Below are 15,184 nucleotides of genomic sequence, written 5' to 3'. Positions count from 1 at the left end.
GTGGGGGGGGGCTGGGGGGCAGGAGGGGTCGGGGAAGGTAAAGGGAAAGCAGAGGGGGTTGATTATTACAGATGGTGTTTCACATTATTCCCACCTATAATATTGTTACGGACGCGGTTAAGATGTTATTTTGACCGAGCGGTGGTATTACCGCGACCGAACAGTTATTCCCCGACTAATACCCGATTTGCCCCAAACTTTGGCCGGATCGCGCCACCGCTATTCAATCGGGAAAACTCTAAAGCGACCGAATACAAAGAGGAAGAAGACGTACAGAAGAGTAATTGGATTTATTATGTACACATATAAGTAGGAAGAAAGCAGGCACGTTTATTTACAGACGAGATTAGATACACAGTGCAACGCTAGCTTACCTACAGTCTTAATTAACCCAGGGACAGAACAAACAAGGACAGACTCACGCGGGGAATGATGATAGGACTGGCGGGAGATGGATGGCTGGTGGGATAGGGAAGTCCAACTGGCCCTGCAACCGATCGACTCGTTGGGCAGCCGCCGCCCCTTCGCGGCCCTGCTCCAAACTGCCGTCCAGGCCTCACGCTGCTGTGGCTGCAGTTTCGGTGGCTCCAGCTGCAGTAAATGCAGTTTCAGTGGCTCGAGCTGCAGTAAATGCAGTTTCAGTGGCTCGAGCTGCAGTAAATGCAGTTTCAGTGGCTCGAGCTGCAGCTCAACCCTGGACTTCTTTCGGACTCACTCAAAGCGCCTCTCTTGGACTCAACCGCTTGGACTCCCTCTCGTCTCTCTGTCAAAGCTCATCTCTTTTTGGAAACGCCCTAGCTGTGGGTTATATAGGCCCCGCCCCTCAACCTTCGCGAACCTCCTCGATGTTTCTCTCCACACCCTCTCCAAGTCCAACCCCTTGTTCGTGGTTGGTTGAGTGGGGCTGACTCACTCCTCCCCTCTATGACGAGGTGGGGACCCGCCTTTCTTCCCCAACCCTGCCTCGTGGTCAATGGCGGCAATTGTTGGTTGGCAATGCGAATGGCAATTGACGAAAAGGGGGAATGGAAGTTTTGGGAGTGGGAATGAAGGGAATCTATTTCTTTCACTGGTGCAATGGAGTATTTCAATTAATGGGAGACACAGCCTTACCCTAAAACACATAATAAGATATAACTATTGAACAGGGGTATTCTATGGTTGGCTGTGGTGTGGATGCTTTATGGACTAATTATGGGATGCCCTTTGACCTTTACGCAGCTCTGGAGGCAGGAGGCGCAGAATAAACAATAATAATAATACACACAATCAAAAAAAATACAGTCCTCATAACCGCAACACTGCACCCTCCTCCTCTTAGGCACGTCCCGGGCCTACAACTTTTATTTAGTGTGACACTTAGGTGTAGTTCCCTCTACTTTTAACCTGATCCTGAGTGCGACAGTTTTAAAACATAAATAAATGTGTCCCGCTGCTCCATTGCACCCTGCCTAACAGACTTACGCCCACAGTTAACCGAATTGCGGAATGGTCTTCAAACTACACACTGACGGTGGGGAGCATTATTTACAATGACTCTGCTTTTATTTACAAAACTAACCCAGGACCTGTAATTGTTCTTTCTGGGGGGGAGACAGTCTGCTCTGCATCGACGCACCATGAAAGCACCCAAAAACACACCAATACACCCTCAAGCACCAATCGGTGCAGTCACCACAGTTCATCAATGTTCAATGCATGTTCAATAATAAAAATAAATCAACAACCCCTAACCCTGCAGGTGGTCTCTTGCTCTTCGGCTCCCTCTGCTGGTTATTATTATTGTCTTCCAGTTGTTGTCTTTCTTTCATTGCTTTTCTTACTGGCGGCCTATTCGAACTGAAAAATGCACCCAATGTGTCCTTTTTAATTTTATTTATGGCCCACAGGGGCCGACTATGTGTGGTTCACCTGTGGGGCATCGGTGCCCTGTAGCCAAGGTCCGCCAGCAAGATTTTGGGCCCTCATGGCCGGTTCCAGCAGAGGGGCCATGCCCCAACCCATGGGGTCCATCAGTGGTGCTCGGCCACAGGCATGTGGTCCATATGTGGTGCATCGATGCAGACAGCTGGTTCTGGGAATTTCGGGCGCACAATGGCCGACCCACGCACGCTCCCCTCGGCGCACAATGGCGCACAGGTCATGTGGGAGACAAAAGAGACAAATGAGCGAGGGGTAAGGTCACAAGGGTACACATCAATAAGGCAATGCAAGGCGAAATGCGTACGGAGGGCGAAGTGAGAAAGCTCGTCCCTACCGTAGTCACCCCACCTGTCACCTACACTACCCTTGCCCTTACCCCATATTTACAAAATCTACACATTTACAAATTCGTCGCTACTGTCACGTCTTCCCCATATTTCTTCAATACCAAATTCGTCTCCACAATCCCTCTACTTCAAAATTTGCCATCACCCAAATTCGTCATCAATCCTCATAAGGAGGAAGAGATGGAACATCAAGCACAATGTCACACCCACGTCATGATGCGTCTCACAATCCAAAACATTTGCACATAAAAAATAATTAAACATGGCATGGTGCGGAGTACCTGTCACCTCAGGTGAGTGGATGCAGATGGTGCAAGGAGATCCTTCATCCTATCTATCCTCTAAATGACATTAACACACTTTACACTACCCGGGGTCTCTCCCTGCCAATCCATTGGCCACTTACACTATGGGTTCTAAAAACCAATTCCCATTGACCAAACTGTGGTGCTTCTCAATTTGGGGTCTCACTCCCCCGATTCATCTCCCGGTGCCCTTGCACAATTTCTGGGCTGTGACGTGTAGCTCTCCCAGCAGGTCTACCCACCTGCACACCTCCACCACTGCAGTTGCCACCCGAGCTTACCTAGCTCCTCACCCTAACCTAACTAACTGGGGAAGGCCCCTCCTGGCTCTGTCACCCCTTGGTGCCCTCTGGCACTGGGCTACCCGGGTCGTCCTCCGGATCCTCGGGCCCCATCCACAAAACTCTACCGGCTCCCAGAGCCCACCTGCGGCCTCACCTGGCCGACATCCTCACAGTGGTGGAGTGCCCAAACCAATTACACACACTAACAGGCTACACGCCCAGCCATTTCCACAACACTAATGCACCCATCCAAATACCATTCTTTCACCCGCACCACAGATGCCAATATCCAACCACAATTTACCTATACCCTCTACCTAACACTTACACTACCCTCCCCGGGTATTCGTGATGGGGGTCCATCCTTCCCCCATTCACACCTTCGCACCATCCACTCCACTCCATAGTTTCCACCATACTCACTCCACGACCATCCATTCCAATACTCCAGATATTCCACACTCCACGTATTTCACACAACCATTCTCCATACACCTGTTCCTCATACCTGTTGTTGCACACCTGTGCAATCACCTGGTGCCACCTGCACCCTCCTCCTCTTCCTGGACCATTTGGTCAACACCACACGCAATCACCACTACTCCCTCCTACACTGCTCCATACACCTGTTCAGTTGCACACCTGTGCAATCACACCTGTTCAATCACACCTGTTACAATCCTCACACACTGCTCAATACACCTCCCACACTCACACGGCATCATCTGAACTACCTGTTGCCCTGCTAACTTAGTGCTCCCCGTCTTCCCTTTAAACTAAGCACATACCACGTCATTATCATCCACTCTAAGCTACCTGCGTCCCCAGCTACCTGGTGTCATTGTCACTAACTAACCTTACCGTTACCAAATGTCAATCTCTAGGGCCCTACACTTTATATCCTAACCCTCCCTCGGCGAGCTTACACTGCCATCAACCCCATAATCTAGTGCTTCTTTGCCCCCCCCCCCCCCGCTTCTGTGAGGGATGGTGGATTGGCCATCCCACCACATCGGGGGTCTCTCACTATTAATTTTGCTCGTCAAATTTCAGCCAATCAAAAATTTTGCCAATCATCTGCCAATCACCGTACCATTATCAATCATCACTCTGCCAATCCTTTGCCAATCATCAAATTTTGACTTTTTCTAATTTTGGGTCCAAAACACTAACCTCATCACCCGTCTACTTATTAGATCCTCTCGGTGCGCCAATTCACGTCTAGAGCCGGCTTCGTAACGCCGAGCAATGAATGCGGGTTGTTTGGTGCCGGCGGCTGGATGCGTCCGACATTCGGTGCAGGGACGGGGGCTTACCCGTGCCGAGATCCCACGCACCACCTCGGCGCGGAGCCATCCAATTGCCCGATCTCGACCTGCCGGAATGTCTCAATAAAAAGTGGTCGCCATGACGACCCTTCCTATCGGGCTGCCCGCTCTGCCTAGTGGAGCACAGACGCGGCCGTTCCAAGCGAGGCCCAGCGTGGATCATGTACGGCGGTCCTTTCGAACCTGCCGTGGCTCGGATCCCCGCTGGTCCTCGCGGCACGCGAAACTGCCCGACGCGCACCGAGGGCCCGATTCGGCTAACTGTCGTTCTAACCGCTAACCCGGTTACCGTCGGTGCCTCACCTGCATGCTTACACGCATACGCTACCCCTTTCTTGCTCATACATCCAGCCGTTTCCCTGCTCTTGGTCATTGCACCTTCTCTTACACACCCAGGTACACTCATTCCACTCACAGACTTGGTCACACACCTGACCACCGAACACCTTTGCACACACTCGTTGCTCGCACACCTCACCAACACACCTCTTCGCGCTCCCTTCTCGGTCACCTCCTCTGTGACAATCACAGGTGTGCTCTCACTCGCACACCCAACCACGTGCCTCACTACCAACTCGAGTGTGCATTCCCACACACGCTCTACCATTCCAGGTGTGCATCCTTCCATTCCAGGTGTACATCCTCGCTCACCTGTCACAACCAACTCACGCTCCGTGTCACTCTCACTACTTTCACCTCCATTCTTGACAGCGCACTCACCCTTACTCTCGACAGCGCACTCTTTCCTCATGCCCCTGTCCGTTACACACCTTTCTCGCGCACACTCTTGCGCACACTCTCCCGTTACACCCTCTGTAACACTCACCACAGGCATGCATTCTCCCCTACTCTTGACAGCGCACTCTTTCCCCATGCACACGTCCGTTACACACCTTTCTCGCGCACACTCTTCCGTTACACCCTCTGTAACACTCCTCACTACGCGCTTCCATGTGCTCCCTCGCACACACGCTACTACCGACTCACTCTCGACAGCACACTCACTGGTCGGCGCGCACTTTTTCCTCACACACCCCATGGTCGGACATTCTCGCACACCTCTTTTTTCGCACACCAGACCTGTCGCACACTTCACCAACGGCCTCTCACGAACACCCGGGTCCAAATCAATCCCCAAGCCGACTGAAGCTCCCCTCACATCATGTACATTTCCTCGTATATCGCCACTCACCTTGGCACCTCGTCTCCGCACCTCTTTCGCCACCTGCAAACTCTTTATTTGGTTAGTGAGCACATCATTATGAGTTGAGCACCGACCTTGCACATATTCCATCACCTCCTCCTGGATTTCTCTTTTAGTTTCTGTCCGTCTCTTCTTAATTTCACTCACCTCTTCTTCCACTTCCTCTAATTTTTGCTTCACCTCTTTTATTTCCCGGTGCGTCTCCTCAAGTTCGTCCTCTAAGGCTACCGTGACCGTCTCTATGTGCATCCTCACCTGCCGGTCCTTTGTCTCCATTACCTCTGTCACCTCGTCCAACCTCATTGTCAGTCCCTCACGTACCATCTGACATTGCCTCTGTGTCGCTATTAAGTCATTTTTAATTTCTTTTTGTGTCGCCTTTAACCCTCCTAGTACCGCAGTGTTCCTTTGAACCTGCTCCACTAACTCCGTTTGTCCCTCTGTCAGCTGTTCCACCTCCTCCGTCAGATCTTCTATTCCCCCTTGTAACTTTGCCGTCCCATTTCTCACCTCTTTCTCGATACGCTTTTCGCCTCGCTTTACCTCCTCGCGTACCCCCGAGACCTCCTCACTTACACCTCGTCGTATCTCCTCTTTCATCTCCGCCCTCTCTTTTGTAGATGCTACCCTCATCTGTCCCAATTCATCCCTCTGAGCATCCAATTTACTTTCTAACCCGATTTTCACCTCCTCTATCTGGTTCCCCATCTGTTCGATTTCCCGGGCGGATTGCTCCCCTATTTCCCGCAATTTGTCTTCCATCCTATTTTCTAGCCCCATTAACCCATTCTTTACCTCTTTTATCCCGTGGTCTAACCCCTCAAATTTGTCGTCGAACTTCCCAAATTTATTGTCTAATCCCTTAAAATTATTGTCTAACCCCTCACCGGTACCCCTCGCTTTGTCCCTCATTACCCCCAATTGCTCACCCTGTCGCTCACTATCAGCCCTCAATCCCACAATTTGGTTTCCCAACCGCTCACCCATTTATCTTCGCTCTCGGGTGGACTTATCATTTTGGGCATCCATTTTTGCCATCATTTGAATCATAAAGACTCGCATGTACTCTGGCATTTCTGGCTCGGCTGCCGCGACCACGTGCGCAGCGCAACTTGGTGCTGCTACGGTCACGGGCGCGGCAAAATTTGGTGCTGCTTCAACCACGTGCGCGATAGCGCCATTTTGTGCGTCTGATACTCCCTCAACCACATTGCCAATGTTCTCCTCTACTTCGTCCCTCTGATCCTGGGTTACTCCTAACCCCTCCTCTAGCTCACCCACCGGCATCCGATCGCCTTGACCAGCCATGGCGCGATTTCAAAATTCGGGTTTTTGCTTTAAAACACAACAATTTCCAACTGCTTGTAATTTTGAGCGCGTTAAGCGCGCTTCGGGCCTCGTATCTCACTCCCGGACACCAATTGTTACGGACGCGGTTAAGATGTTATTTTGACCGAGCGGTGGTATTACCGCGACCGAACAGTTATTCCCCGACTAATACCCGATTTGCCCCAAACTTTGGCCGGATCGCGCCACCGCTATTCAATCGGGAAACTCTAAAGTGACCGAATACAAAGAGGAAGAAGACGTACAGAAGAGTAATTGGATTTATTATGTACACATATAAGTAGGAAGAAAGCAGGCACGTTTATTTACAGACGAGATTAGATACACAGTGCAACGCTAGCTTACCTACAGTCTTAATTAACCCAGGGACAGAACAAACAAGGACAGACTCACGCGGGGAATGATGATAGGACTGGCGGGAGATGGATGACTGGCGGGATAGGGAGGTCCAACTGGTCCTGCAACCGATCGACTCGTTGGGCAGCCGCCGCCCCTTCGCGGCCCTGCTCCAAACTGCCGTCCAGGCCTCACGCTGCTGTGGCTGCAGTTTCGGTGGCTCCAGCTGCAGTAAATGCAGTTTCAGTGGCTCGAGCTGCAGTAAATGCAGTTTCAGTGGCTCGAGCTGCAGTAAATGCAGTTTCAGTGGCTCGAGCTGCAGCTCAACCCTGGACTTCTTTCTGACTCACTCAAAGCGCCTCTCCGTTCTCAAGACCGAACTCTCTTATCTGTCTCCCTCTTCCAAATCCTGGTGGCATCTGGTCAAATCCGTTTCTGGTGTTTGTTCCCCCTCCATCCCCTCCCTTACCTCAAACGGCTACACAGCTGACTCCGCACGTGAAAAAGCTGAATGCCTCAACTCTGTGTTTGCCTCTAAATCTTGTGTCCCAAACCCATCCCTCTCTGTACCCACCATACCCAGTCGTACCCTGCTGCTCCTGGACTCCGTGTCCTTTCCTCCTGACAAGGTGGAAAAGTTTCTGTCAACCCTCGACTCTGATTCTGCAACTGGACCCGATGGCATCAGCCCACGGGTCCTAAAATCCTGCTCTGCTGCTCTATCTCACCCTCTCTCTGTTCTCTTCACCCTCTCTTTTGCTCAAGGTCAACTGCCATCTGCTTGGAAATCAGCCAACATCACCGCTTTGCACAAAAAAGGTGCAAAAACAGATCCTAGCAACTACAGACCAATCAGCCTTCTCCCAATTATCAGCAAAGTCATGGAATCCATCATTGCTTCGGATATGAAATCTTTCCTCTTCCCCAATGGCTTGATCTCTGATCATCAATTTGGTTTCAGACCAGGTCACTCTACTCTGGACATGCTGCTTCTGCTGTCTCAACAATGGATGGAGGTCCTCAATGCCAAACAGGAAATTAGAGCTGTCTCCCTCGACATATCACGTGCCTTCGACACGGTCTGGCACCCCGCTCTGCTCACCAAACTCTCCTCCTTTGGTATCCATGGAAATCTCCACGCATGGCTGGTGGACTTCCTCTCTAGTCGTCGTCAACGTGTGGCCCTGAATGGGTTTCTCTCATCTCCTCTTCCTGTTCAGGCTGGAGTTCCCCAAGGCAGTGTTCTGGGCCCCGTGCTTTTTCTGGTCTTCATCAATGATCTCTCTGACTCTCTCGAAAATCCTCTCTATCTCTTTGCTGATGACTCCACTCTCTGCCGCTCCATTCCTCTTCCCTCAGATCGGCAGTCTGCTGCCTCCTCACTCTCTGAAGACCTGGACAAAATCACAGACTGGTCAAACAAGTGGAACATGTCTTTCAATCCTGACAAATCTCACACTCTTACTATGTCTCTCCGAAAAGATCGACTGGACAACCCTCCCATCTACTTTCTCAACAATCCTCTCCAAGAAGTTCTGTCGCTCAAGATTTTGGGTCTCACTATCTGCCATGATCTTTCTTGGGAAAACCACATTTCCAAGCTGGCCTCCAAAGCCAGTCGCCGACTGGGCATCCTCCGTCGTGCGAAGTCCTTCCTCGGCACACCTGAGCTCCTCACCACATACAAGGCTTTCATCCGCAGCTCAATGGAATACTGTTCTCCCCTATGGGCCGGTGCTCCTGCCTCACACCTAGCTCGGCTTCACGCTGTTGAAACCAAAGCTTTCAGAATTATTGGAATCTCCCGCGATGAAGCTATCTCTGAGGGCCTTTCACTCACTCACCGCAGGCAGGTAGGTGGTCTTTCTGTCTTCTACCGACTCCTCTCCGGCCTTGCTCCCCCAGCTCTCTCTGTGCTCTGTCCCCCAAATATTCCTACAGGTCGCACAAGATCTGCCAGCAACCCTCTGATGGTTAAACTGCCGAAATCTCGGCTCTCTGCTCACCTTCACTCTTTCATTCCTCTTTTCTCCCGCCTCTGGAACAAACTCCCTCACTCCCTTCAATCCCACTCCTCCCTCCAGGTCTTTAAAACAGCTGTTCACCACCATCTCTTATCTTCCCCCATCGAAAACCTTGATCTTTTCTACCCCCGCTAATTCACCCCAGATCCACCTTGTTTGAAATTCCAACTTCTTTCCTGGAAGTCCTGGCAGTGTCCATATGTTTTATACCTCTCCCACCGCCCCCTTCCCATGCCCCCCCCCCCCAAAGCCCTCGCCCTCTCTCAGATCTCTCGATGTCTCCATGTCTCTCGGTACCTGCTCTCAAATGTTGTTTGTGTCCTTCCCCCTCTCTCCCCATCTTGTCTACCGCTCCCGATGTTATATGTTTTATGTGTCGGTTTGTCTTTCTGTGTGATTAATGTTCGCTCTTTCACGAGCCTCGATCTTGTATAAAAAAAAAAAAAAAAAAAAAAAAAAACCGCTTGGACTCCCTCTCGTCTCTCTGTCAAAGCTCATCTCTTTTTGGAAACGCCCTAGCTGCGGGTTATATAGGCCCCGCCCCTCAACCTTCGCGAACCTCCTCGATGTTTCTCTCCACACCCTCTCCAAGTCCAACCCCTTGTTCGTGGTTGGTTGAGTGGGGCTGACTCACTCCTCCCCTCTATGACGAGGTGGGGACCCGCCTTTCTTCCCCAACCCTGCCTCGTGGTCAATGGCGGCAATTGTTGGTTGGCAATGCGAATGGCAATTGACGAAAAGGGGGAATGGAAGTTTTGGGAGTGGGAATGAAGGGAATCTATTTCTTTCACTGGTGCAATGGAGTATTTCAATTAATGGGAGACACAGCCTTACCCTAAAACACATAATAAGATATAACTATTGAACAGGGGTATTCTATGATTGGCTGTGGTGTGGATGCTTTATGGACTAATTATGGGACGCCCTTTGACCTTTACACAGCTCCGGAGGCAGGAGGCGCAGAATAAACAATAATAATAATACACACAATCAAAAAAAATACAGTCCTCATATCCGCAACAATATTTTCATTATACTCGAACTGCGAACCAACGAATATTTGTTTTTGTTCTATTTTCGGGAATAGCTTAATTTTCTGTTGGCTTCTGTCACCGTCAATTATATTTACAAAATATGAAGTGAAACTTGTTTCTTGGTTTAAATATCGTTCCTGAGCAGAGGTGAAATTATAAACCTCTCTCAATGTTCTTCTCTGAGAACCTCCTGAGCCACATATCACTTTGAGATTGTAGAAAATTATTTTTCCATTGACCTCTTGACATCCATTAAATATTTTAAACCCTTCAACCTGCATGCTTTATTACCCTCGCCAGAGGAGAGGGCGTGGCATTTGAGTGCGTTTGTTTGTCTGTCTGTTTGTTTGTTTTTCCGCACAGAATAAATATGATTTTCTCTGCAACCGTTGGTCCGATTGACAGGAAATTTTTACGATAGGTGCAACTCCACCGATATAATTTTCTAATGATAATTACGACGTCATCGGTCACGTGTTTCGGCCGCCATCTTTGAAAAACCGAAAAAAATTGCACTTCTATATCTCCGAAAACGCTGCATAGAAAAAATGGAGACATGGCTCATTGAAATGAAATCTCCATGTGGAATAACATATTGTTGCGGATATGGGACTTGGCCTCAATATCCGCTTGTAAATACTCCCCTATTTCCCCAATACTCCCCAACTATCCCCAATCCCCCATTCCCTAGTCCCATTGTCTGTAAACAACACTCTGTAGAACCGACCTTCCCCTTTTTCCCCCATTAAATGTCGTGCCCAGGTCCACCGCATCTCACGTAGACAACTTTCGGACATCTTGCTAGTTATTCTTAGTCTATGTCAGTTAAGGACTCGTTTCCATTAATTCTGACTCTTCGTTGCACCAGAATGTGATTATATGGCACCAGTAGTGAGTTTAGGACCTTCCCATGCCTCCTCCCGTCTTCTTCCCCAAACAACAACAACAACTACAACTACAAACAACAACTACAACAACGGCGCTGCGCGGGGGAGTGTGCGTCCTCACACCGGCTCGGTTAGCCGCCATTGACGATGCGCTCCGGCGGGGTTACCACGAAGGGGCTCCTTGTCAGCCCCTCGTCAAGGGCGGAGCCGGTAACCCCCCCCCCCGCACGCACCCAATGAGAAGCAACGTGCCGATTCCAGCTGGGGCGGAGCTAACGAGCCGAGGGCGTGTCACTCCCCGCCGGATATACGCGGCCACGTACCGGACGTGACGTGAGATGCGCCCCCAGCTTGAGACGACAAGACGCCACCTCGAGCGCTGTGACCTCCCTGCATCTACTGGACCGTACAGTACCCTGTCCTTGAGCCAAGAGTGCACCTTGAGCCATCGATACCCGCTTTCCTTGCCATCAATCCCCGTGTGAGTCAGCCTTTTGTCCCGTTTATCTGTCGTCTGTTGGGGTTAATATAAGAGTGTGTCTAAGTGCCTATCTTACTATGCTGTACCTCTCGTCCCTGTAATCTGAACCTTCCGCACTAATATAATCTCCTCCGGAGGTCTTGAGAACCGTATCCCTGGTGTCGTGTCATTTTAATCCCAGCCGTGTGTCTTTTCCTTCATTGATCTAGCGTAGCGCGATTAGTCAACGTTCGGGTATAATCGGGTAACTTGTGCAGACGTGGTCATACCAAACCGCTCGGTAAATAACATCTAAGCCGCGTCAGTAACAATTGGTGTCGAGGAGTGGAATTCGAACCCGGGACTAAATTTATTAGGCCCAAATTTGTAGTAGAATCGATTCGGAGCGCGTTTCCCGCGCGAAATTATAACGGCGAAATTTGAATTTGTTATACGAAAATAAAAACCCGAATTTTGAAAGTCGCGCTATGGCAGACCAAGACAGCTGGGGTCCGGTAGAGGAGAGTGAGGCAGGGTCGGTCCAGGACCAAATTGAGAGACGCGAGGAGAGCGAAGCAGTGAGGGTAGCAGGTTCGCAAAGTAGCGCCGTCACGCACGAAGTAGCGGGCGCGCAAAATGGCGCCTCGCAGATGGCCACGGCGTCCACGCCCGCGACCGTGGCAGCGCCCCTGGTGGATTTGAACCTTTTTTTTATACAAATGAAGGCCCTTATGGCCCAGAATAGTGAGCGAATGAGGGCTGATAGTGAGCGGTTGGGGAACCGGATGGATGCTCAGGGTGAGCGATTGGAGGGCCAAATGGGGGTAATGAGGGACGAAGCGAGGGCTCAGAGTGAGCAATTGGGGGTAATGGGAAACCAAATGGGGGTAATGAGGGACGAAGCGAGGGGTACCGGTGAGGGGTTAGACAATAATTTTAAGGAGTTAGACAAGAAATTTGGGAAGTTAGACAATAATTTTGAGGGGTTAGACAATAATTTTAAGGAGTTAGACAAGAAATTTGGGAAGTTAGACAATAATTTTGAGGGGTTAGACAACGGGATAAAAGAGGTGAGAAATGGGTTAATAGGGTTAGAAAACAGTATGGAAGGCAAATTGAGGGACATGAGGGACCAAGCGGAAAGGGAAGTTAACCAAATGGGGCAGCAGATAGAGGGGGTCAGAATGGGGGTAGAAACCAAACTGGATGCTCACAGGGAGGAAATGGAGCAGATGAGGGTGGCATCTGGGCAGGAGATGCAAGTGATGGGAGAAGAGATCAGAAGAGGAGTGAGTGAGGAGGTCGGAGGAGTGCGCGAGGAGGTGAGGCACTGTAAGGAGCACATGGAGAAGGAGGTGAGAAAGGGGACTGTAAAGTTACAAGGGGGAATAGAGGACCTGACGCAGGAGGTGGAGCAGCTAACAGAGGGACAAAAAGAACTAACGGACCAGGTAAAGAAGAACACAGCGGTAATAGGAGGGTTAAAAGCGACACAAAATGACCTAAAAAATGACTTAATAGCGACAAAGAGGGAATGTCAGATGGTACGTGAGGGACTAACAGCGAGGTTGGACGAGGTGGTAGAGGTAATGGAGACGAAGGACCGGCAGGTGAGGACGCACCTGGAAACGGTCAAAGGTAGCCTTAGAGGATGAGCTTGAGGAGACGTACCGGGGAATGAAAGAGGTGAAGCAGAAACTAGAAGAAGTGGAAGAAGGGATGAGCGAAATTAAGAAGCGACGGAGAGGGGATAAGAAAGAAATAAAAGAGGAGATAAAAGAATTGGTCCAAAGTCTGTGTTTGGATCGTGATGATGTGCTCATTAACCGGATGAGGGATTCGCAGGTGATGGAGGAGAAGCGAAGAGGAAGAGGACCCGGTGTAAGTGGTGACCAATATGGTCGTGCGTATGATGCGCCAGGGGATTTAATAAGCTTGGGGGTCGAGATAGACCCGGGTGTTCGTGAGAGGCCGTTGGTGAAGTGTGCGACAGGTCTGGTGTGCGAAAGAGGAGGTGTGCGAGAAAGTCCGACTCTGGGGTGTGTGAGGAAAAAGTGCGTGCCAAGGAGTGAGGGTGCTGGCGAGAGTGAGTCGGTCGTAGCGCGTGTGCGAGGGAGCACATGGAAGCGTGGTGTGGGGAGTGTTACAGAGGGTGTGACGGGAGAGTGTGCGCGAGAAAGGTGTGTGACGGACAGGTGCATGGGGAAAGAGTGTGCTGTCAAGAGTAAGGGTGAGTGCGTGGTCAAGAGTGGAGGTGAGAGTATTGAGAGTGACAAGGAGAGTGAGTTGGTTGTGACAGGTGAGCGAGGATGTACACCTGGGATGGAAGGATGCACACCTGGAATGGTAGAGCGTGAGTGGGAATGCACGCTGGAGTTGGTGGTGAGGCACGTGGTTGGGTGTGCGAATGAGAGCACACCTGTGATTGTCACAGAGGAGGTGACTGAGGAGGGGGCGCGAAGAGGTGTTTTGGTGAGGTGTGCGACCAACGAATGTGTGCCAAAGTGTTCTGTGGTCAGGTGTGTGACCAAGGCTGTGAGTGGAATGGGTGTACCTGGGTGTGTAAGGAAAGGTAGCATGGGAACGGCTGGATGTGTGAGCAAGGAACGGGCTGCGGGGTGTAAGCGTCCAGGTGAAGCATCGACGTTAGACGGGGTAGAGTTTAGAACGACTTATAGCCGAATCGGGCCCTCGGTGCGTGCCGGGCCTCGCTTTGAACGGCCGCGTCCGTGCTCCACTAGGCGGAGCGGGCAGCCCGATAGAAAGGGTCGTCATGGCGACCACTTTTTGTTGAGGCAGTCCGGCAGGTCGAGATCGGGACATGGGATGGCTCCACGCCGAGGTGGTGCGTGGGATCTCGGCCCGGGTAAGCCCCCGTCCCTGCACCGAGTGCCGGACGCATCCAGCCGCTGGCACAGAACAACCCGCATTCATGGCTTGGCTTTACGAAGCCGGGCTTTGGACAGGGATTGGCGCACCGAGAGGTATTAGTGAGTAGACTGGGTGATGAGGTTAGTGTTTTGGACCCAAAATTAGAGAAAAACAAAATTTGATGATTGGCAAGGGATTGGCAGTAGTGATTGGCAGATGATGGGTAGTGATTGGCAAATTTTTAATTTGTTGAAATTTGATGTGCAAAATTGGTAGGAGCGATGGGCCCAGTGGGTAAGGGTGGCATCCCTGCCACCCTTCCCATGGGGGCAAATGCGCACTAGATTATGGGGTGTATGGCAGTGAAAACTAGCCCGGGTGGGTTAGGTTATATTGTAGGGATCTAGCGAAGATGACATTAGGTGACGTTAAGTTTAGTTAGTGACTGATACCTGTAGTGGGGACGCAGGTAGATTAGTATGGATGATAATGACGTGGGAGCGCAATAGTTTAAAGGGACGACTGGGAAGCGCAAGTTTCAGAAGGGAGTAGTTAGCTGAGATGATGCCGTGTGTGTGAGGATGGAACAGGTGTGATTGCACAGGTGTGCAACTGGACAGGTGTGTGGAGCAGTGTGTGAGTAATGAGTGTGTGGATCAGCGCGAATGCGCTTGGGGAGAGAAGGGTGCAGGCAGCACCAAGAATGAGAGCACAGGTGTGCAAGTACAGGTGTGTGGAGAGAGTGGGAGTAAGTGGTACGGAGTGGTGTGCATGGTGCGAAGGTGTGAATGGGGGAAGAGTGGACCCCTTTCACGAGTACCCGGGGCGGGTAGT

Source organism: Myxine glutinosa, chromosome 13 (assembly GCF_964187855.1).
Source record: "Myxine glutinosa chromosome 13, kmMyxGlut1.1, whole genome shotgun sequence".
Lineage (NCBI taxonomy): Eukaryota > Metazoa > Chordata > Myxini > Myxiniformes > Myxinidae > Myxine > Myxine glutinosa.
Note: the sequence above shows the minus strand (reverse complement) of the source record.